The sequence below is a fragment of the Vulpes vulpes genome, chromosome 8, assembly GCF_048418805.1.
Source record: "Vulpes vulpes isolate BD-2025 chromosome 8, VulVul3, whole genome shotgun sequence".
In the NCBI taxonomy this organism is placed as follows: domain Eukaryota; kingdom Metazoa; phylum Chordata; class Mammalia; order Carnivora; family Canidae; genus Vulpes; species Vulpes vulpes.
Window position 1 is genome coordinate 32,189,667 of NC_132787.1, and position 24,313 is coordinate 32,213,979.

The 24,313-nt window shown below is 41.5% G+C and overlaps 1 protein-coding gene across 10 annotated transcripts in view; it reads left to right on the forward strand.

The window, feature by feature from the left end:
• The window catches only part of GRIN2B (glutamate ionotropic receptor NMDA type subunit 2B), a 411,663-nt gene that overhangs the window by 235,502 nt on the left and 151,848 nt on the right, over nucleotides 1–24,313 (forward strand). The gene's annotated exons all lie outside the window — the stretch shown is intronic.

Consider the following 24,313-nt stretch of genomic DNA (forward strand, 5'->3'; position numbering starts at 1 on the left):
CAATGGGCATAGACATGAGGGAGGACCTACCAGTCCCTTTACTTAGGAATGCTGCTGTACTGGGAGGGAATGGAGAACAGGTTATGTGGGTCTGGAGGCACATGAGGAGGGTTCTGTCCTTGGTTTTTGTCTCCTTTGCTTCTCCTCTCTGCCTTAGAAATGTGAGATGGCTGCCAGAGAGGAGCCTTCTGTAGTTGATCTTAGTCCGACTTCTTCAGTAGGAAGAAGATAAAGGTAGAGTTCTGCTCCCCCGACCTTACCTCATAATCCAGCCATGACTCCAGCACATCCTCCTGTGGATATTATGTGACTGTGTAGGGCAGAAGATTCTATATGAGGCTTCTGTGGTTCTGTGATTTGTATAAAACTGCTGCACGTGAACATTGTAAAGATTCAGATAATGCAGAAGATCACAAAGAAGAAAGAAAAGAAAAAGTGTTCTTAAATCCAGCGAACCAGAGATAATCATTATGGAAATAACTAGTGAACATCTTCCTAGTTATTTCTCTATGCATATATATATATATATATACTGTTCAGTAACCTTTCATTCAACAATGTGTTTTGAGCATCCATTTTAAATTCATTATGAATTATATCTGACAAATAGAAAGCTATGCAGAAAGCATGTACTCAGGTACCATCCAACTTAAATAAAATATCAAAGTGTACTCTGGGGAGGTTGAAATATAATTAGTGGAGGTTGAAGGTGTACCTACTTATACTTGTTTAACCTTTGGAAGGGACTTGATCTAAACTCCCTCACCTAAGCTCTTAATTTGAGTTAAAGTTAAAGCTACCTTTTTTTAAAAAAAAAGATTTATTTATGTATTTTAGAGAGAATGAGGGAGCAAGAGTGTGGGTAGGGGAAGAGGGAGAGAAAGAATCCTCAAGCAGACTTCCTGCTGAGCACAGAGCCTGATGCAGGCTCTATCCCAGGACTCTGGGATCATGACCTGAGTCGAAATCAATCAAGAGTCAGACACCAGCCAGGCACCTTTTAATGTAGCTCCTGCATAGCTCCTTTTAAGGTAGCTGTGTCTGTGTTCCAATCCTAAGATTATCCCACCTTGAACTCTGCTTGTTTGGTATAGACTGTCTTGGTTTTCTTTCTACCTCTCTAGTCATTCTATCACAAAGTCCTTGGCATGCTCATCTTCCTTTAGACCTTTCTTAAATATTGATGCTTCTCAGGGTTTTGTCCCAGACCCCCTTTTCTGTCCTCTGTTGCCAAGGCTACAACTGATATCTGTAAGTTTCTCCAAAATGACCTCTGGCTGAAATTTCTCCCTTGAACCCCAGTCTGTATCATCAGCTGTGACTAGATAGGTTTCTTTGGATGCCACGGGGCCTTACACCTTGGCCAAAGCCAAACTGCTTTCTCTCCCATTCCCCTCCCACCCTCTTCTGGACAAATCTGTACCACCTATAAAGACTACATGCTATTACTCAGCTGCCTAAAGTAAAAATTGCCCAAATATCTTTGTCTTCACATCTCCACCATCTCCTAGTTGACCGTCTCCTAGTGCCACTTCCCATGGATCTCCTCTGGAGTATGTTCACGGCTGTATCCCCATGCCATGTCCCTGTTTGGCTCTCCTCACCTGCATTGCTGCAGGGCCTAGTAAATATCTTCTGGTTCTCCGTATTGCTTCCTTCCAATTTCCAAATTGCAGCCAGAGTGATCTAAAATGAAAATGTGATTTCATCACTCTCCTGCTTAATGCCTTTCAATGGCTTTTCATTGCTCCTGTAATAAAGTCCCATCTCCTTGATATGGTTTATAAAGTCTTCCACTGCATAGGCCCACTCATCTTTCCAAAATTGTCTCCTGCCATGCACTCCCTCAAATGCTATATTCTTGCAATACTGAACCTACTTTAGTTCTTTGAAAATACCATGTTTTTTCTCTCTTCTAGCTCCTTTCTCTGCCTTGAATATATTTCCCAGGAGTCTCCTCCCACCTGTATGTAAATGCAGATGCTCCTTCACCTGCCTCTTTTTCATTCCTCAGGACTGGGTCCTGGCATTACTTCCACTGAGAAGCTTTCCTGGACCATGGGCTAACGGGACCCTGTGATATGCTTTCATTGCATCTTATGCTTGACCAGGAAAGCCACTCTCCAGACAGTTGTAACTCTCTGTTTTGTTATCTCTTGTCCCTGTAAGTTCTGTGAAAGAAGTGACCTTTCTGTCCTACTTATTTCCAAGTACCCTCACTCTTGGTGTCTTGTGTGGCAAAGGGAAGAAAGACACTTGGAGTGAATAAATGACCTCCTCCGAGATGCTGAACTGCCCAGTGCAGAACAGCCCTGTAGGAGTTTTCTTCTGCTTCTCTTTGCAAGATAATAGATATTTCCTTGAAAAAAATGACTATTTATTTGGTTCTGTACATTCAGGTTTTCTCCCATGGTCTGTAGTGTTAAATTAAAATCTGATGCCAGTGACTTTACCAGGTCATCCAGTAACTTTACCAAATATTCATCCATTAAAACCAGTGATGACAATGAAAACTATCTAGACCAAAATGTCTGCCAAACAACCAAGGAAATCAAAGGAGTGTTGTTAAAATCCATAAATTTTGGTCCAGGAATGCCTGCTTATGTCCTAAAACTTTGTCCAGGTGAGCCATCCTCTGCATCCTCTCACTTGCCATTGGCTTACTTTACCTTAGAATGTAAATGTTCTCTTTGAAATCTGGTTTCTGACGACTGCACCTTTAAGACCACAGTTGGTTCTGACTTTTGATGTTGTGTCTTGTGGCCATTCAGAAAGAGAACACTCCTTAGTGCTCCTTTCTCCTTCCTCAGACGTTATTGGCAAGATGGCCACAAATACCCAGTGCCATGTTTGCCAGTGTAGCAGTCCTAAAAAGAACAAAGATTACACAGTCTAGATTATTCATAAATTCCTTGAGTCCCAGGGTAGAGCAAAGAGTCTACCTCAATTTCCCCCGTATACTGCATAAAAAGTGTCTTCAGACTTACCAAAGCACTTCTCCACTAAAGGCTTTCCTCTGTGCACTTTCTCTTCTGTCCCAATTGCCTGATTTTTTTTGTGTGTGGGGGGGGAGGGTTCTGTATCTAACTGCCTGTGAGACCTCTTCTCTTGGCTGTTTCCCTTGTCTGCATACCTGCATCCCTCTTCCTTCCCAGCCCTCAAGTGCATCTCCTCAGGGCTCCTGAATCCAGTCTTTAGCCTCTCTTGAGACTATTTTAATATCCTTTTCTATCAAGGTCCAGGAAGGATTGGGGTTGACTAATGGGGACTATAAAGGAGCTATCCTCAAAGTCTGAGCTATTATTGTATGGCACAGTACTTGGAATCATCAGTAGAATTCAATTAGGCACACTCAGTCCCAGCTCCTCTTACAGTATCCTGGTCTGAAATCGGCCTCTTTTTCCCCCCTTCAAGAGCTTTGGTCTCACTAGGGTCACTCTTTTAAATAACAAACCAAGCAGCCACACCATTTAGCCACAGCAGGAAACCTTTGCAAATAAAATTGTTGCAAATGGTTGGTTGTTTTATGAGGATGACTTTTTCTTTGGCCTGCTGCTCTTGTCTCTCTGCAACAGCAGCGGGAAGAAGCCTCTTCAGGAGGTATCTGGGACTGACCCAGCCCCCATGACACCAGAAATATGGAGTCTGGAAGTGGATTTTCCTCTGGCCTTCTGAAAACCCAGTAACATTAACAGGCCCTATCATCCCTGGAAGCGGAAGTGTTGTATGGGGAGGTAAAGCTCTCATTTATACCTGACCAAAGTAGATTTCTTTCTATGTGAGGAAGGTTCCTAAGTCTAGACTTAGGGACCACAGATTGGAGGCTCTATTGTTATCACTGAATGCCAAAGAGAGATATACATTTGAAGTGACTCACTTGTTAGTTATCAAGGAAGATTTTTTTTAAAATGACCTATAAGCATTCTCAGAGAGTATTCTTGAAATAAACATTATTTATCAGGTATTATGCTAAATTCCCTACTGGGAACTTCAACTTTCTTGAAACTTGGCTGGTCAGGTATGGTTTTGGTGACTATCTCCAAATAGGCTCTAGGTTGCTGGACAGGGCTGGCAAAGTTGCTAGAAAAATACAAAATCCCAGTTAAATTGGACTTTTAGATAAACAGTAGCTAAATCTCTTACTATAAATCTGTCCCAAATGTTGCATGGGACCTACTGATACTAAAAAAAAAAACCTGTTTATCTGAAATTCAGATTTAATAGGGCTCCCGTTTTGTTTTGTTTTTGTTATATGTGGCAACCTTACTTTGTACACTAATAAGAATAGTTTTCCGTTGGAACTTTGTAGCATTCATTTATGCCTTATTAGTAAATGTAGTCCAGTGTCCCATACTGCTGCCCAAGCCATGCTGAGATAGAGTTTTATTCCAACTGGGAACTTTATTCGATTGAAAGAGTTGAATAATTTCTTCTGTCATGTGTTCCCTAAGTGAAGGATCTTAGTTCCTGGGAAAAATCTTAACAGTTTTGATAACAGATAATCTGAAAGTGTTTAGAAAGTGAGTAGGCCAGTCGTCTAAACCTGTCTTTATTCCCCTGAGCTAGAGAAGAATTGTTAGCTATTAGTAGGCACGTGTCTGTATTTTTCCTTTATCGCTTCCCTGGGGGAGTAGTTAATGGCTATTTTCCTTTTCAATGTGTGTTCCAATATGCTGCTAGTCTGTTTCTGTCACTTGGGTGATGGTGTACTGGCCATTGACCTCCAGGCTTGCTGGCTGTCCTGAACACCCGGTGCACCCAACTTTTGGAAAAAAACAGATGCTCTTTATGATGGCTGCATCTCAACAGAGCAAACCTCTTTATGAATCTTGTCTAATTATTTCCCCCTGGCATCCTCAGTTTTCCTACTCAACATTTGTTTAGCTGCTTCCTTTCCCATAAAAGTTGCCATCTGAAAGGTCAGAATTCTCCTCCTGGCCCTGCCTGTGAGAGGTGAGGATAGTTGCTGGGAAGAAAGGTATTCTATTAGGCTCCTCCTAGAAGAGCTCTGATGAACTCAGTCCTCCTCTAACCTTGAGGAATACTCCCTCAAGGAGTATTTCCTCAAACCCTTGTAGTAGATGGATTGTTCCCATAGGATACCCACTTGACTCTCGTGGCCAGAAAAGTGCTGAGGGATTAAGAGATAAATGAGAATGTGAGTCCATTCATTTTTAGACACTGGGCAAGAGCTGCATGGTCATTACCCTCTTTTCATTATTAAATGTTCATGGAGTGCCATGCATAGGCAGATTTCTGGGAAGGCAAATATGTATGTATTCTGGGTTCACTTAACATAATTTATCTGTGAATAGCCAAAAGGTTCCATGAAAACATAGTTATAACTGGGCTGTCAGGCATCATGGCCCTTCACCTGCTTAAAGAAATCCACTAGAGTCTAAGGAAAGCTACATTTTCATTGGAAATATGTAGTACAGCAAGACACACCTGTGTGTGTAGAGAGATAACTGCTCAGTGGTGTAGGAGTTACAGATTGGGGAAAAGAATAACTCAGGAATCTAATAAACATCCTAGAAGATCTGTTCAGTGCTTTCACTGTCCATGGGAAAAGGACTCAATGGAGGATTATTAAGATACTTCTGTTTTCTTCTTGTCTTCCTCATTCTCCTGTCCGATAGATAGTCATTTCAGTAAGTGATCTTTGCTTCCTTTCCTTAAATTCAAACCTGTGAGGAGCATTTGCAAATGTTTTTAGCACTGAGACCCCTGCGTGATTCTTTCCATAATCACTATGTAATTCTATGGCTGACTTGCACAGTTTAAAACGCGCCCGTGACATCGTTGGTTTTTCTTTCCTCTTTCTTCTCTTCTGTTTTCTTCCTCCTCCTTTCTACTTCTTCCTTAAAAACAAAACAAAACAAAACAAAACAAAACAACTATTTATAATTGGAAGAGAGGGCAGGAGATAAAGAAAGAATGAATGGGAAAAGTCTTCCATTTCATGGAGGACAAGTTTGAGGTGGGAGAGGATGCACATCTGTGCTGGGAGAGAAGACAAGTGGTACATTGTCCCTGGGAAGGAATAGGATGGTCTTGAAGAGGACAGAAGTAAGAACAGAGTAAGGCAGTGGCTCTCAGTGGAGAATAGCAAATCTGCCTCAATAAGGACACGGGTCAGTGGCAATGGTAAGGGTTAAGAAGAGAGTCCTAAAGCAGCCCCATTGTCAGCCAGGCTGTAGATGTTAGGAAATCCAGTGCTGGTTGTCTTTATGAGTACGGACTGCACAGCAGGCATTGTGCAGTTACCTAAGATGATACTTGCAAAAATCCTGACCCATGCATGTGTCTCTGGGAGATGTCCCTGATTGCTCTGTTAGCAAGACAACTTATAGGCCCACCCTCCCAAGAGCTCAATACCCCCATCACCTGCTTCATTTTTCTTGGTAGTCCTTATCTGACATACTGTATATATTTTATCCTTAAGTATTTTTGCCGTCTTACTCTCCTTCGTTGAATTCAGACTTCACGAGAGCAGGATTTTTTTAACCTCTGTGTTCCCAGCACAATGCCTAATATGTTAGAGGCACTTGATAAGTATTTGGCAGTTAAAAGCACCAATGAAGATGGGAATCACTGCCCCTATTTTATGTTTTTAAGAGACTTGAGGCACAGCCCCCCCGCCCCCAGCCTAGGCAGTGTGATGTCAAAGTCTGGCCTGGCTCTGCCTCGAGCATCTGGTTTCAGCCCTTCACCCTGCTGCACATTAACTACGCTTAAAGGCCCCTCCTGTCCCTGAAAATCAAAATTGGAAGGATCCTTGGCACTCATCTGATCCAGCTTTTTCAGTATATATATCCTCACGGAATGGATGGTAGAATGATGAATGATTTTATAAATGTGAGATCAGAGTCTCAGGGGGATCACTGACATGTTAGAGGCTGGGTGGAGGTGGAGGGGGGCAGCACCCAAGTGTCCTGATGGCAAGAGTGGCACTCTTCAGAGAGCATGCTCCCTGCTTGACCATGTCCTCAGAAGGGCTGGCCGGCAGCCAGGCCTGTCCTGTTAACCTTTGCCCTGGTCTGGCAAGAGCCCCATGATTCTTGCTCCTTGGTTCTTACCCAGACAAGGGTGCAAATTCACAGTTAATGGGAATTGAAGCTGGCGTTATTTAGGGATTGAGTGGGAGTCATTTCTCCATCTGCTCTCTCTTCCCACCAGAGAATAAAGGCTGGCTGGGTGGAGGTAAGGATGGAGGCGAGTTGCCAGAAAGCTAGAGTGCTGTCATTTATGGTTACAGACATGGGCTGGAAGCCTGAGTGAAGGCTGGACTGGAGCCGGCCAAGGTCAGCCTAACGTGAGCTTCTTGAGAGCAGAGATAGTTCTGTGGCTTTTGCATCTATGCAAGACCTTACTCGTTTCAAACAAATAATGGTTTGAGCCTTTTTCTTGTTTCTTGTTTCCTCTCCAGTAGAGCTGTCAGGGATACATAGGTGGTCATCTCCTGGAAGGAGTTATCTAGGACCTGATGTAGCTGATAAAGATTTGGAAGGAACTGGGGCTGCTAAGGGGTCTGAATCAGCACCACAGACAGGGCCATGTGGAGAAGCCAGGACCAGGCTGGCAGCAGGAGCTGGGGCAGAGGAACCTTCCCTCGACTTTCAGGCTTTTACCAGTGGCTCCTTCTCTTCCGGGAGGGCCTGGCGGGGTTAGCGTGCCCAGACTGGCACCAGTCCCCAAGCTGGGCCGGCTGGTCACACATGAAGGAGCTGCTGCTGACAGATTAGAGCTCCCTGCTGCTGAAATCTGTTCCCCCTTGTCCGGCTTCCAGCAGCAGCAGCCGGCCGGGGGCTGCCTGCTGCCTCCCTCGCTGCTCAGGCTCTCTTTTCCTCATTCATCACTGCTTCACTCCACCCCCCTACCTTTTTTTCTTTTTCCTTTTCCACCTCTTTGTCGATGGGATTGTTCTGTTCATTGATCTTTGTCCCTCTCTTCTCATTGGCTTTCATTTAAAAGTTTTCAAGTCTTTCCTGCCTTTAGCTTCCAGTGTGCACAGATGACTGTAGAGTTCTTGTATGCATGTATGTGTGTTTCACATCCACAGAGGACATATTTGTGTGTATACATTTACATCTGTCAAATGGAGTCATGTATTAAAAGAACTAGATAGAAACACTTTTGCATATTCTCCAACTTATCACCACTGAGACTGTTTATTTAGTTGATCACCTGAGAAGGGTTGTATGTGGGCTAGAAGTTGGGAGGAAAAAAAAAAAAGAAGTTGGGAGGAATCCTTTCAAATGGCTTGCCTGGAGTTCTATGAATATCAACTAGGTATTTCCTTCCAGTCTTAATTCCATTTTTAATGTTGCAATGAGTATAAGGATGGTTGCCGAGTATCCCCAGCACATTCATTGTTTGGGCAAAGGAGGTAGACTCAGTAGTCAAGTGGTTCTACATACTTCTAAGAAACCCATAAATGTCCTTTTCTAAAGGGAAGATTTTTTTCCTGACAAAGCAACAGAAAAGCCATGGAATCTACACTGTGACAATATTATATTCATGCAAAGCAGTCCATTTCACAGTTCCCTGAAAGAGATCACAGAAGGAATCTAAATGAGGATATGTGTCAAAATACATTTAGTGTTTGATATAAGAGCTGATGATCACAAACTTCAAGTTCATAATCCTGCTAGTAATGAGGGTAATAAAAATGGCCATTGTTCATACAGAGAATCTTCATATATGTAATCTCACTGAACCATTACTACAAATATGGGAGGGCTTCTTGTATCTGCTACATAGATTACCTGTGGATAGCAACAGAGGAAACTTAGATGCTTACTTTTCATTTCCTCAGTGGCATTTCCAGACACTCTCACCCACTTTTCCCCCCATCCTTGAACGACAATCTACTGAGGACTTTTGTGTAGGCAAAAATGCGTGATAGAATGTCATGATAATGTAGTTTATCATTACATAGATTTTAACATGTCAAATTTCTCTCAATATTTACTAGAGAAAAAGCCGTGTGTGTGTGTGTGTGTGTGTGTGTGTGTGTGTTTTAGACCATGACTTAATATAGTGATCCCACAGGCTACCCAGGGTCATTATTCTCGTTGTTCTGTTACCACACTGCACATGTGTTCATAGATGGACCTACCTCTGTTACCTGGAAAAGGAGAGGTGATATACACAACAATCTGTTGTATCTAGAGCATAACAAAGAACCACAAAGAAAGCAGAAAAGGGCTTTGAACTAAAATGACTGGTACAAATTCTTGTCCTAAAGTGTGGTTTATTTTAACTTAAAGTTCACTTACTCTAGTTCTATATGTATCCCTAAGAACTTTTGGGGCAATTACACCAGATATGGCCTGGAGTATCAGTCCCCTAGTTTAAATAGGATACATAACCAGAATTAGGCAGTCTGTCCAGAGCTGGTGTGGTAGCTGCATGATTATCAGAACCCAGATTCCTGGTAGCTTTCTATTTTTTTTGTTTGTTTATATGATGTGGCCTTCATCCCCCATGCCCAGTAAGGCTGCCAAATCATTTCAAACAGCAGATTAAAGTTAGGAAGGAGGCTGAGCTATCCTAAGGAGGTTACTCAGAAGTCCCATACTTTGCTCATAGCCCATGGTTAGAAACCAGTCAGTGGTCACAGCTAGCTGCAAGGGAAGCGGACAAGTTTAGTTTGTGACCAGGGCAGTAAGAGGCCCTGTTAAAAAAAGTTCTGTTAGCTAGAGTGATGGCCAAGGACATATCTTTAGTAGGTAACCAGGACTATCTGAGATACTTGCTTATTTGATATCCTAGATGACAACAGATTAGAAATGATGAATGTAATGAGAATCAGGCAGGCCAGTAGACAACATTAAGAAATAACAAACAGAATGGCAAGGTTCATAAAATATTAGAAAAACCCAGCAGAAGACCTTGAAAGGGGCTATTGTCTAAGACCATCTGAGGCAAACTGCCATATATTCCCCAGGAAACATATACCCCCTTTAAAACATCCCTGTATAAAGAATAGCATAGTCATTGTTAGGTCATTATTAAGAGCTTAAATTATATTGATTATCTTTGGTCAGAGAACTCTGTAATACCTTTCTAAAATTTTCCATTTAAAAGCCTTCCTATAATCAAGGAAAAGCTTGGTACTTAAAAATACTAAGCTTCAGCAATTTAGAAAATTTACTTTAAAAAAGGTTATTGAGTGAATATTATGTGCCAAGTGCTTTATAAGGCCTCATTTAATCTTAAAAGTACTGTATAGAGACATTATTACTTCCATTTTTCAGAGAAAGAAACTGAGATCCCGAAAGGTTAAGTCACTTGCCTACTTTACTTGGGATTCAGACCCAAGTCTTTAAGGATTCCAGGTGTACTTTGCTCCAGGTTGTCCATCCTTCTGAGGGCCATCTCTGTTGCTGAGCAGATAGAGTCAGTTAGATAGGACTGGAACATATGTGAACATTTCATTAACCTGAGGCACAGGGTGTTTTTGTAATAAAAAGTTTCCTTTCTTGGCCTCTGGTGAATTCCTGTCCTGACACCAAGGTAAATCCAGAATCAGTCTGGGAACAGCATCCAGTACACACATGTTAGAGACGTTCTAGTCTGAACCTTATTTCTCTTCCTGTCCTGAAGTGTGTCCCATCTCTGTTTACTGGCCTTGCTATGATCTTGCTCATGTCTGCCTTTTCGGATTAAAAAGGATGATAATTTTTTTTCTTATTCCTGTATATTTCAGAGTCCTTAGGCCACATCTAGGACAAGAACTTGTAGTCTTTGTAGACCTGAAAGTCCTTGGAACTGAATCAAGAGCAGGCTTTCTGTTCTAAAAATCTACTGAAGCTCCTGGAGGTTACAGACCCATTGAAAATACTGTCAGGGACATGTAGTAAAACAAAACAACACCTTGCCCTCTCATGATTTACAAATGTCTTCCAGGGCCACTATTCATTTTTGACAGGTAAGATAAGTTTGCATTTGTTTAAGGCTGAAACAAATTTGTGTAGGGGCCACTCCTTTGCACCTCACAGTATGACATCCACTGATAGTTGACTTAGTGACACATTCTATAGGTAGGTTGACTCCCTGAATCCTGTGCTAGATGGTAAGTATACAGACCATCTACATCATCCTTTTGATTGGTCTCATGAGGAATGGGGTGTCCAGAGAAAGTTGTTTTAAATAGCTGATCTAGACCTATTTTTCTTGTGACACAGCATGACCTGCCTAAGAAGCTAGCAGAACACACCTAAGAAACAAAGATCAGAATTTCAGAATACCATGGTTAAAAAGCATCAAAATTTTCCCAGTGCTTCTGGACATGAGGCCATAAAGGATCTTACTGTCACAGTTTGTTAGCCACCTGCAAACTCAAGACCTCAAAAGAATATTCTTTTGAAATATACCAGAACCCCCTCCCCCACCAGTATACACGCGCACTATGAGTGCTTGCTCACCTACAAGTTTAAAAATAGGAACCCCTGTGTTGCCATGACTCCCAGTGCTACTGAGCAGACTTCCTCTCTCAGATGTGCTTGCACTTTAGAACACCGGCTAGCAAGGATCTGGCTCAGAGCGGCCTCTAGCGGTTCAGTCCTCAGGGAAGTGCTTCCTACCCGGATCCTTCAGCCCAATTCCAAAATTAACCCACACTAGGCAAGTCGAGCACTTGTCGGTTCTGAAACATTCTCCATGTGGTCAGCTTTTTGCAGAATCTTCCTCATGGGCTACGAGTAACAAACCAGTTGGCACCTCTGTGCTCAGAACTGTGGGGGTATAGCTCTAGTTCACTGTCTTGCAGGGGAAACGAGATCTGCATCCCACACACACTTAGCAGCAGCAGGGAGACTGGGTGGGAGAGGTAGTGATGACAAATGAGGTAATTCAAATAAAGTATGTTTGCTCTGATCATCAGAAGTTAACATTTTCCTCTTTCAGATAAAGGAGGCTGCTAAAATTTATCACTGATTCAACCACCTCAGGGAAGTGTTAATGTGCTGACTCGCTCCCATGCTGTCTTCAGTTCCCTATGTTTTGATTTCCCTATGTCAGTGCATCCTGGTCCTGACCATGTGGTTAGAATTTCCGGGGGAGCTTTAAGAAACTGTACAGACCTCAAGACCCCACCCTGAGAAATTCTGATTTAGTTGGATGGGAAGGGAGTAAGGGCCCAGGAGCTAACATCTATTAAAAGCTCCTATGTTGTTACAAAAGGGCAGCCAGGGTTGTGAAGTGCTATTCTCACCTTTGCTGTCATTTTTGTGGTCCCAATGGCCAGAATGGGGTGAAAGGCAATGACAGTTTGGCATAAATTTGAACTCGATGATAATAAAAAAATCCTTTCTTTGATTCTTTCCTGATGACCAGTCTAAGAATTGGGAATCCCTGTTGGTGCTATGAAATTTAAATTCTGGAAAGGGTAGAGGATATGGACATCTCATCAGTGATGATCCTCTTGCAGGTGTCATGATTTCCTGATATGGTTTTTGGTCCTTTTGCTGATGCTCCATGTGTCTATTTTATGCAGAGAGGTGAGTTCCCATCAGTAAAGCTAGCAGCATGAGCATCAAAAACAAATCTGACTTTAAATGGCATTCCAGTCCTTCTGTACATAGATTGATTACAAACCCCAAAGAAACAGAACTTTGAAGCTTCAAATTTGATGTCTGCTGGTCTTGAGAAATTTATGCTTTGCTAAATATTGGAGTGTACAAGTGGTTTTAAAATGAAAGTTATTAGCACTAGAAAATGATGTTCTTTGTATTACTGTGCTGTTATTATATTTAATGGAATCGCTCCCTAAAGTGCCACAGAATGAAATCAAAGGGAAAACAGTTTAGAATGGTGAAGACACAGGATGAGGGCTAAGGTGAGAAAAGAAATGGTGAGCTGCCCCAGTCTCCTAACCCTTCCCTGGGCTTGATAATGTTCTGGCAGGAGGTGCAGGTGGTTTCAGAATATGTGGTATTATTGGGGTTCTGACTGCTGTGAACAAGCAAGAGAGGGAGGCCACAGCATAGCTTTGAAATTGTATTAAGAAAGGACATAATTTTGTATAATGGAGCAATGCCATCTGCTTAACTAAAGACTTTGCACAGCATAGGAAACTTTACATTTGTCCAAAGAAATAAGAAAAATAAGAGAAATACCACCTATTGTTAAAGCTATTTGTGATTTGTAAAAGAGAACCATGACAGAGTCTCCAGACACATTTACCAAGTAGGCAATTAAATGACTGTTCTCATTGTCTTTAACCCTTGGCTTCCACCCATCCAGCCATCTCTCCCACATTTATCACAAAGGTGCCTGGCTGAACAAATGGCATTTTGCAACTTGTCCTTAAGGCCATCAGATCTGGGCTTCCTTGAATGAGTGGGAGGGAATGAGTCCGCAAACACTTGTTCCCCAAACTCCAGATCCTGGATCTGAGCTATTATGTGGAGCTTTCTGGCATCTCTTCACCAATAGCAGAACGTGAGGGAAGAACTAATCATTATTAAGAAACATTTATTAATTGCTCCACAGTGCATTTTCCTCTTTTGGGCTCAACCAGGCATGTTCTAATATTGAGCTGGCTCCTCAAGGTTGAATTGAAAATGTCTTATGCAGGCAGTCAAATCTTTATTTTGCATATGCCCAATGACTGGCGCTACAAGTAGGATTAAGTGTGTTTAGCTCTTTGTTTCCAAGCAAATAGAGTTTTTTCCAGATTTCCTATCAGGGGCACATTAGCCCATATTGCATTTTGCATTGGAGGTGGAGGGTGGACAAAAGGAGTTACTGCAGTCCTCAGTCATGGAGTTGTGAATCTTAGTGCCCGAGCGCCATGGCCATTCTTAGTGTCCCTTCTCTTAACAGGGATTTCCTTTCCCTTCCTGGCATTGTTTTCATCTTGCCTCAAGGGATGTCACCTTCATTTCATCCTGGCAATTTGATGTTGTCTTAAAAACCCAGCAGGGAGGAGAAGGGGCACAGTGGTTAATCTCCCCAGAGCACCTCACTGTGCTGCTCACCATGCTTCTGTGTTAAGTCAAAGGGATGATCTAGAGTATCCATGTACTCTCCTGGAGAAGCCGATGGTACAGCCGAGAGTTGAGTGGTCACCTGGTGGCGTTTCCCCCCCACTCGTTTCTTGGGAGATGATAGTTCGTATATCTCAGTGTTGTCAGGAAGACTGAGACACATTTCTTTTTCTATTGCAAAGGTGAAATTGGAAAGTGAGAGAAGAGAAAGCAAGCACAGCATTTGATTCAGCCTTTGAAATCTTTTGGGTCCCGTGTAAAGGACACACATGCTAAGTCTGTCAGCCATGGCAGTGACACGTGCTTCAGATTGTGAGCTTATTCCACCCCCCTCACCCCCCCCCCCAAAAAAAATGCCTGTCTCTAACATTCCTTCTGAGCGCTGGGAAAGGATCCTACTTCTCCACACTTGGTTGTACCAGCTGTCGAATCAGTCACTCTGGTTATTAGTAAGCAGCAGGGAAATGTGTCTATAAAAAAAGAAATTGTCAGGAGACATAAAGAAGGACAGGTCCTATCTGAGGGGAAGGAGACACTTCAGAAATGAATAAGAGCAGGGCATTATCCTGTAATGCCTAGATGTTGGGCCCCTGGATAGAACCCCAGAACATGTGAGTGGTCTATCTGACAGAGTAAAGATGCTATGGAAGGAGGAGCAGTGTTGCAACAGGAGACAAGTCTGCCCTAACATAGCAGCATCGTGCCTGATAAGCAAATGACAACCCTGATTTTGTGAATTTAATTCAGGGCTAAGGAAAGGTGCATTCAAAATTTCTCCAGTGCATTATGCTTTGCTTCACAAGAGAGGAAGAACCAGGGCCTGATCAGACATCAATTTGAAAAGTGTGACAAAAGCCCCACCAAGCATCTTCCAGGAAGGGGATGTCTGGTAATCGCATTTGATGATCTGGGCATCTGCAGTTTTTTGGACGGAGACATTGTCATTGAAGACCTGAAAGTGGCTAGCATAGTCTTTCTCAAATCCAGAGGGGAATGGGGAAGAAGTGACAGCCCATGACTTATCGAATCAAGTAGATTTTAGTATGCTGTAAATAATGAAGAATTGGATATTTAGAGCTTTCAAGAAAGCTCACTTTTCTATAAATCTCTGATTTATATTTATATTTATATTTATATTTATATTTATATTCTTTTTTTATATATTAGATGCGCTATATAGTCCTTTGCAAGCAATAAGACTCTTGAATATCTGGGCCCAACTTTCATGATTGCGCTTATCTGTGTCCCTCTTCCATATCCCCACTGTGCCCCAGTATACACTGCTTGTGATCCAGCAACATCAAATGACGGGGCTGCATGACTGGACATTCTCTAAATGTGACCATCTTTTTTTTTCATACTTCGTGTATCTGCATGGGCTGTTCTCACTAATGCTCCTCTTTGAGTTTCCCTGGTGAATACATGAATGTCCTTTAAGGTCTGATTCAAGTGTCACCTCCTCATCATGGAGCCTTCTCTAACAATTATAGGCAGAATTAGTCACTCCTATAGCCCTGTGTTCATATATCCATTAACACTTAGATGTGTAAGCAGTTCAAATTTAAAAGTATATCTGGGAGTGTCTGAGGCTGGGAATGTCTTTTGTAGCTATCCCAGGACTCCTTGTACAGAAGACTCGTACATGTTTTATTGAATGGAAATGTGGATGAATCAATAAAGATGGAAAGTGGGCTTGAGCATGGGGAGTGAAAAAGTGATTATTCATTTTAAAAATTAAGTATGCTATCCTTCATGTGTGAAGGTGAATTTTCTGATTCATCAGCAGTAAAACATAAGCTTTGAGCTAGTTTTCAACCTTTGCTTTGTGTGCAGAGCATGTTCGCATGGTCGTTTGCCCTATAATCAGTGACATACTTGGAAACGATTCCTCCCTGCCCTTTGCTCCTTTTCTACATACCATCAGTCAAACCCCAGTAACTCCTGCCTGGCCTCTAAGTTACATCAGTGTTTCCTCTTTGCTTTTGTATTCACTGTCCTCATTAGCTTGTGCTTGGATTCCTAGAACAAGCTGCTCCATGTCTCTTTAATATCACAAAAAGTATTTTACCCACTATCAGATTTATAATTTTCAAATATCATTTTGATCAAAAACTCATGTTTACTCATGTTTTTACATGAGTAAAAACTCATGTGATTAAAGACCTACGGGGAGTTCTTTTAGCCAAATTGAAATTTGGCATGGCAGTCCTCCTCCCTGGATATCAAATTACTGATCCCAAAACCTGATCTCATATTAACTTTCCAAAAGGGGTGGCTTTTCTAGGCAAACCCTTCTCTTTCCCATCCAGACAATGTGGTACATATAGCAGAAAGGATAATCTACTGGGAGGCAGGAGAACACGATGCTTTTCCCAGCTTTGCTACTAATTAGCTGTGCTGCAAGTCATTTTACCTTTCCAGGCTACGGTTTTCTCATTTGTAAAATAAAGTCTTAGAAGAGGTGCTTGCTCAGAAAGAATTTGGAAGAGTTGAACCCTGTCTATGTTCCTTCTGATTCTAAAATCCTTTGATTCTTTGATTTTATGAAGTATTAAGCCTCTGTGTTTCCTTCCAGCCCTACAATCAATGTAGTAGCATGGATAGGTTTTGAATTCAGAACCTTAGCTTCATCCCCAGCACACTCTCCTATACCAGCTGACTTAGCACCAGAAAAGAAATGGAGAGTAAGGGCCTCTGTGTTAGCCTGCCTTTTGCATAGATCCACAAAATACTGGGAGCAGTCCTTTTTCAGATTAGTTTTAGTTTTTCATTCAGCCAAGGTTTTGATTCACTTGATAAAAAGAAATAAATGGGCCAGACTTGATTTTCTTTGATTGAAAAGATTTATTTTCTATTCTTCCTGCCTCAGCAAACACTAACCTGCAGGTATTCACAGTCTTATTACCCAATTCTGGGCTGTCTGAGTTTCTTGAATCTGCCCTCTTCCTCTTCTCAGGCCTAATTTTTGGTAGAGCATTTACTTTTTAAGTAACCCACCTGAAGATGAATGGGGTCAAGGTCAGGATATGGGCCTCAAACTACTTCTTGTCAGCTTTTCTTATTTGATAGGATTCTACTAATGGAATTGTTTCCATGCCACAGTTGAATTTTTCTGGTATAACCACATAAACTCTGCCCTCCGCCACTTTTCTCCATCCCAGGGGAATGGTATGTGCATCCTTCCAGATGCATGTTTTTAAAAAGTGCAAGTCATCTTTGATTTTTTCCTCTCCTTCACCCCTTAATCTAATCAATTTTCTAATCTTACTGGTTCTATAGTAAATATATTTCAAATAGCTCCACTTTCCCCCCATTTTCTCTACTTAAAGTCCTAGTTAAATCACACACACACACACACACACACACACACACAATTTTTTAATGTTTGTGTCTTCTTCAGACTAGACTATTAGCTCCATGTTGATAGCAATACATTGGTCTCCCACACCATTGCATTTTAATGCTTAGCACTTTAATTGGCTTGGAGCAGGCACTCATTAAATATTCGTTGAATGAGTAAATTCACTTAAGCTAATTGTAAAATTAAGCTTTGGATTATCTATAGACTTGATTTCCTCTGGGCCTTTGGATTATCTATTTAAGACTTTGTTTCAGGTTCTATTCTTAGGTTCTTTATATTTTCAACAAATAGTGCAGTACCTACTCTGTGCACAGAGCTGTGCTTGGTGTGAAGGACAACACAACAGAAAAGACATGTTCTGATTTTCTTCAGAATTTGAGTTTAGTTGAAGCAAGGCCTTGCACACCCAGAAATGTTGAGTAAAAGTACAAGACCGAATATGAAGAAATGCCTCAAATAGATTGTACAGTTAATATGCTGTGGTCAAGGAATGTTGTCTATGTAGGCTGAAGCTGCAACCTTGAAACATTGTGGAGGAATTAGAGGCAGTGGAACTTGACCTAGCCTTTGAGGAATGTGGAGTGTAGACGTCCAAGCACAGTGATGTTTCTCTAATTGGGAATGATAGCATGAACAAAGATTTGGACTTGACACTTGACACTGAATGTTCACATGAGGGTTATCTTGGGATCAACTTGAGTGGAATTAGAGACAAGTAATGGTAAACAAGTGTGCGGGGAACAGTGGGATAGAGTTGGGTTTTTTGAAAGACAACATGCTATAGTAGGAAAAAAGTACCATATTGGGAGTTGGCATCTCACTGTGTGACCTTAATCAAGTCATTTACTCTGAATCTCCTCCCCCCGCCCTGCAAAAAAAAAAAAAAAAAATAGTGTGGTAAAGAGCATGCATCAGTAAAAGGTAGGGTTACATCAACCTTTAGTTGTTCTATGTTATGTTTATGTAAAGGATTTGGATTAGATACCACTGGCATATCTGTTTGCTTTAGAATCTTTTATGAAACAGCCTATTTAGTTCTTGAATACCTGGCTTGGGCTGACTGAGTGTCACTACTACTACTGGTAAGTCATGAAAAACCCTGAAACTTAATGTCATTTGACTATATCCTGGGAGGTAACCATTGGAAAGACTTGATGATGTGGTTATTTTAAGATAAATCTTATATGACTATATGAGGGAATGGGAAAAGCTTCCCAAAGGTGAGGAGACAAGTCAGACCTACTCCAAATGCAGGGTGAAAGGGCCAGGATGTTGGTGGTCTCAGGGATTGCAAAAGAATTTTGAAGTCCACTTCTTCAGGATATGGTAGTATCCTGTATAGGAATAATGCAGGAGATAAAATATTCAAAGCTGGATTTTCAGTTTTGAGATAGAAAGGATGCTGATGGATCAATGGAAATTGAGAAGTTGAAGTGGGAACCTGTTTTTCACAGAAGATGTGTTAAATTCTGAGCTGAGGGCAGGACATGTTAGTGAAGATATCTCGAAGTGCCTACAGCTCTACAGTCTGGAATGTGAAGTTAGATTTGAAATTCATCAGCATAGTGTTGATACAACTGTCAGTGGCCAGCTGAGAAAAGATCAGTTCTCTCAGGAGAGGAGTATATAAAGAAAGTAAAGTGAGATTCCTACTGAGCCACCCAGAACAGTTGGAGGGAAGGAGGAGGCAGAAAATTCAGCAGAGGTCACAGGCCTGGTGAAGGTGGAGGGACGATTGTGGTCAGCTCTGTCAGGGGTAGGTTACTGAAGTCTGAAGAAATGACTTCTAAGAAAGGAAAAGGGGTCAATAGTGTCAAATGTTGTAGAGAGGGCAGACATTTGTGGACTATATATATCTTTTATTTCTTCTCTTATACCATTAACTACCATCAATCAGTGATTGATTCATTTTTTGATTATTCAGGTCCATTGCCTAATTTTTAATCATTTTGTTATTTTTTGAACAGGATAAGGAAAGAATTAAAGGGAAGGAAGGGATTTAAGCATTCTCCTCTATTACCAGGTATAGGAAAAGGTTGGTGGGGAAAGTGCTTAATACTCATTATTGGTAAAATAACATTGGGGCCCTTTGCACTCTGTCAGAAGCCAGATGGATCTCTTGGTATCCTGGCCATTCTCTCTATTCTCTTTGTGGCTTTGGGCAAGTTACCTAAGCCCTCTGTACATCTTCAGCTGTAAAAACAGAGATAACACTTAAGGCTACCTCTTATTTTCATCTGGTCAAATGAGAATGAGTGCAAGGTTATTTTGACCACAGGCCTGATACAAAGAAAGTGCTTATTGTTTACTTTTTTTTTTTTTTTTTACTATCCTTGCTCATTTTGATGTTAACAACAGAGAATTAAATGGAAAACTGTATTTATCAAGTGTACACATTGAAGATTGTATTTTCCTTCCTCATTTTTTTTTCCCCAAGAGGGACGATTTCTTCCACTCAAATTTTTTAAGACCAAAGTCTCTGTGAAATCTGGACAGCTACCTCCTCCTGAATCTCCCTCACGATGGGCTCCCAGCATTGATTATTCTAAAGCATTAGTGAGGAATGCTGAGGAACAGGCCTGGAAATGCTACATGATAGGAGGAATGAAGTGATCTTAGGCTCTCTGTGTGAAGTGTTCTACTAATGTCGGGATGGGGAATCGTCCTGAAAGAAAAAAAAAATGTGTATTTATGAGAGCAAAGATGCATGTGCTGACAATTTAGATTTTTTGCCCAGAGATGCTGGCATTTTCTTTCTGGGGGCGGTTCTTATGTTTCCAACAGTGTTCCCACTGCATACCATGTTCTCTCCTCCTCCCACCCCCCTACCCATATGTCTTCCTCTTTGTCTCGCCCACCCTACTCCTGGTTTCTTTCTGTCTCTCTCTTCTCATAGGTTATTTCCCTTCAGTAACAAAATGAATCCTGTCATAGAAGATAGGATTACTTTCCCCAAACCCATTTTCCCTGTCTTAAGTTGTTTCTTTTCTGAAAGTTCTACATATTCTGTTGTACTTTTCCCATGTTTCTTTTTCCTCTGATAATCCATTTGGCACCATTCTCTCTCCCTGGCTTCCCCAAGTGTCTTCCCTAATAGCTCTTCCTTTCCTCCTCTTCTAAGACTATCTCCCCATGAATTGGCTAGTCCCAGCCTAAGAATGATCTGGACTTGGAAATCATCATCATTCAAAACTGAGGGCAGACAAGGAACCACACAAAAATGGAAGGGATAGAGGAATGAAGGTCTCAGAATGAGTTTGGATATGGGTAAAGGTGACCTGAACAGCCAGATGCAGCTGTAGGGATGGCAGTGAATTATTTGGGACAAAGAGTTATGATAGATGACATGACTCACTGGGAATAGTTTACATTAGCCCGCACTCCCATGCGGGAGGTAAATGTTAAGTTATTGTTAGCATGTTTTGGTTTCTTGTTTTGAAGCACAGGGTAGCTAGTGCCAAATAAATGACAGAAGAAAAAAATCATCAGTCTTAGACTTTAACCACATCACTGACTTCACCTCTTACTCAGATGGAGACACTGTACTCCAGTGAAAATACCATTGGATTATGTTGTTTGATTTCTATGAAAAGACACTTATATATGTAGAGGTTTTACTGTTGGATGATGGGGGAGACAGGGTTTTTTTTAATGCTTAAATAAAGAACTGAAAATATATAGATATTAGTTCTATTCAAAAAAAATACAGAAAAAGGATTGATGGGTAAGGTAAGTGATAGGTTATTTGGATATACTGACTAGAGTTATGCTAGTTTACAGGTGACTGTTGGTAATGGTAGCAATAGAAAATTATATTCTCTCCATCTAACTATCCATCCATTCAAATTTTTATTGAGTGTTGGCTATGTGCATAACCAGCCCTAAGTGCTGTAGGAGGTCTACCAAGTTTACACTTGAGTCCTGCTTCTAAGGAATTATCAATATTCTCAATATTGAAGCACCTACACAAAGAATGTATGAATTGGCTTCCTCCCTCTCTGGGCCTTTTCTCCACATTTCCTTTCTTAAAATCATCTCTGAACCCCCAAAATACAGCTCTGAGTGTCTCCTTAGGGATTAAAATGTTAACAAGACAAAATGGTAGCTTGAACTTTTTTTTAAATTTGATTTTGCTGGGCAGCCCAGGTGGCTCAGCGGTTTAGCACCACCTTCAGCCCAGGGTGTGATCCTGGAGTCCCAGGATCAAGTCCCACATCGGGCTCCCTGTGTGGAGCCTGCTTCTCCCTCTGCCTGTGCCTCTGCCTCTCTCTATCTCTCTCTGTGTCTCTTGTGAATAAATAAATAAAATCTTTAAAAATTTTTTGATTTTACTTTTATTTTTTAATGTGTATAGGAAACATTCTGATGCATGAGGACTCATAGACACTCTTTGGGGTGGTTGGTTGATGAAATATTAGAGAACTTTTGGACAGTGGTTTTCAAAAATTGGATCTAAAGAAATTTCCAGCCCTCAGTATGTCTTCCCACTCATCCTGAAAAGTACATTGACTCTCATGCTCCAATATTAGGTCTACTCAACACACAATCCTGGGGCAGAGGTTGGGAATGGGGCGCTACTTAGTGTATTGTTCTTAGAGAACAACCTGAATCCCAGGCTGTTGAATGGAAACAAAATGATCACATTTAAGTCAGGTTGAAAAATCATTCATTCATTCATTCACTATTCAACCAATGTTTTCTCAGTGCCAATCATGCACCTAGCTTTGTAGGTAGAGATAGAAGACAAACTCCTTAAAGGGCTCACAATCTCCAGTGACAGATGTGGCTGAGAAAACAGCTGAAATGCAACATGCTTTCAATTTTACATGAGGTTTACTTGTGATGGGACAGTAGGACTGACACATGAGAGTCGCTAAAGGCATGCTATCCCATGCCCAGGGGAAGGGCAACATGCAAAGGTAGGTTTCCATGGACCCCCATTTCTTACTTATGAACAGCTTTATATTTTGCCCCACAACACTGTTATTCAGAGCTGTTAATAGGAACGTGGTTTGCCTTTCCTAGCTTTTACCCAGAGCCCCTCCTATCCCCAGTAGTAATATCAGCACAAGATCTTCCTTTCTTGAGAAACAATGACTATATGAGTCTGTATCCTTGTCACCATTTCACAAACTGCAGAAATAATGGATAAAACATTATGCTTTTAACAGGACTAATCACCATTTATTATTGTAATAACAGGATTTATATGCTGCTTTCAGCTTTTAGGATACCCTCTCATATACCACGTTGACTTTCTAGAAAGGCGAAGGAACACACTGTGGGCTCATCGCTAATAAGGAAGCTCTAGAACCTGGATCATTTGAATCTAAAGTCCCAAAGGACTAGGTGCGAATCCTCACAATTCCAAATGTTTCTCTACGCAGGCTTGGTAAAAGGAAGCTCTACCATGATGTTGTAAATCTACAGATCAATTGAAGAACTCATGGGGAACCACCATTGAAATGTAGCCTAGAGGTGAATACCCATGGTTGGAACCGTGGTCATGGTATATAGCAAATAATAACATTGAACTGGAAATTAGAAGACCTACATGCCAGCCCTCTCTCTGCCTTCTCCTGGCACAAGTCAGTTAGCTGCTTGGTGTCTTAGTTTCCTCTTCTATAAAATGAAGAGAATGAGTTAAATGGTCCCCACGATTAAGAGCACGGATTTTGGAACCAGGTAGCCAGATTCAAATCCTGGCTCAGTCTGCAACTAGAAGGTTGCATGACTGAAGTTATTTCATCATTTCAAGCCCCAATTTTCTCTTCCCAGAAAATGGGGATAATAACTATACTTAACTTATAGAATTTTTAGGAGTATTAAATAAGTTCATTTTAAGTGATTAAACAATGTGGCTTAGGGTAAAGCCTGTTTCTTGAATTAAAAAGTCAGTCCCTTCAGCTCCACAGTACTAGAGGTCTTAAAGTTTAGTTATCACTGGAAGCGGAGAAAGACTGTATAGTTTACAAAGGACTTGTTTAGAAGGAGAGTACTGAGATGGCAAAGTGTTACAGTGAATTCAGCAGGAAACTCAAGAAAGGGATAGAGTAAAAATGTGCTATCTCATTGACATGGGTGGATATTTATGGCAAAGATCTTAGGGAAGTAATGAGAGGTAGTGTCATGCTCTGGGCCTTCCAGACACAAAGCAGAACAACTGAGGATGTGCAAAAAAACTCAGGCTGGTCCAGTTGTCTGGGATGTCATTGTAGAGTTGATTTTGTAGTTGACAGCAGCTGGTTTGCTTATCTGCCCATTCCCCATTCTTGAAGGCCACCCTTGTTCAGGGCTCCCCTATCCTGATGCTGTTAGGACTCAAGGTCCAGTGAAGTTTGTATTTTTCTTCCAGCCATTGGGCCCTCTTCCCCGGACATTGCTTCACATGCACTTGCTTGGCAGTCGTTACTAGCTAAATAGAGGGAAAATGAAAATATTCTAGTTACCAGCATTCCAGTTCTATGACGTTTCCCCACATAATGGTCTATCAAAATAAATCCCAGCTATAAGATGGCAGAAGCCTGTGGGTGTCTGTGTATCTGATCTGATCGGTTTTCCTCATTCTTGATCAAGTCCTGTCTCTTGCTCATGCTGGGGCACAACCTGTAGTTCCTAGCTGTCAGTTTAGCTTCAGAAATGATTGTTTAAAACAGGGACCCTAAGATGGCTTCCTCATCTGTGTGACAGGAGAACACTTGCAAATGTAGTGTGATGATTAAATAAAATGAAAAGTCTGAACTCCTCAGCTACAGCACTGCCCTCTCCCGCCTTAGTCCTCCCCTTCCCTGTCACCTGCCCACCCTCCTCCCCCCAATCCTGCCAGCTCCTTTCCTCTTCTTCTTCCTTTCTTCCTTGTATTTAAAGTGACACAGTTTAGTGACTAATTCCTCATCTGCTCTGTGATTTCCCCAGAAGGGGATCTGATCCCTCCAGGGGACACTACTGTCCTGAG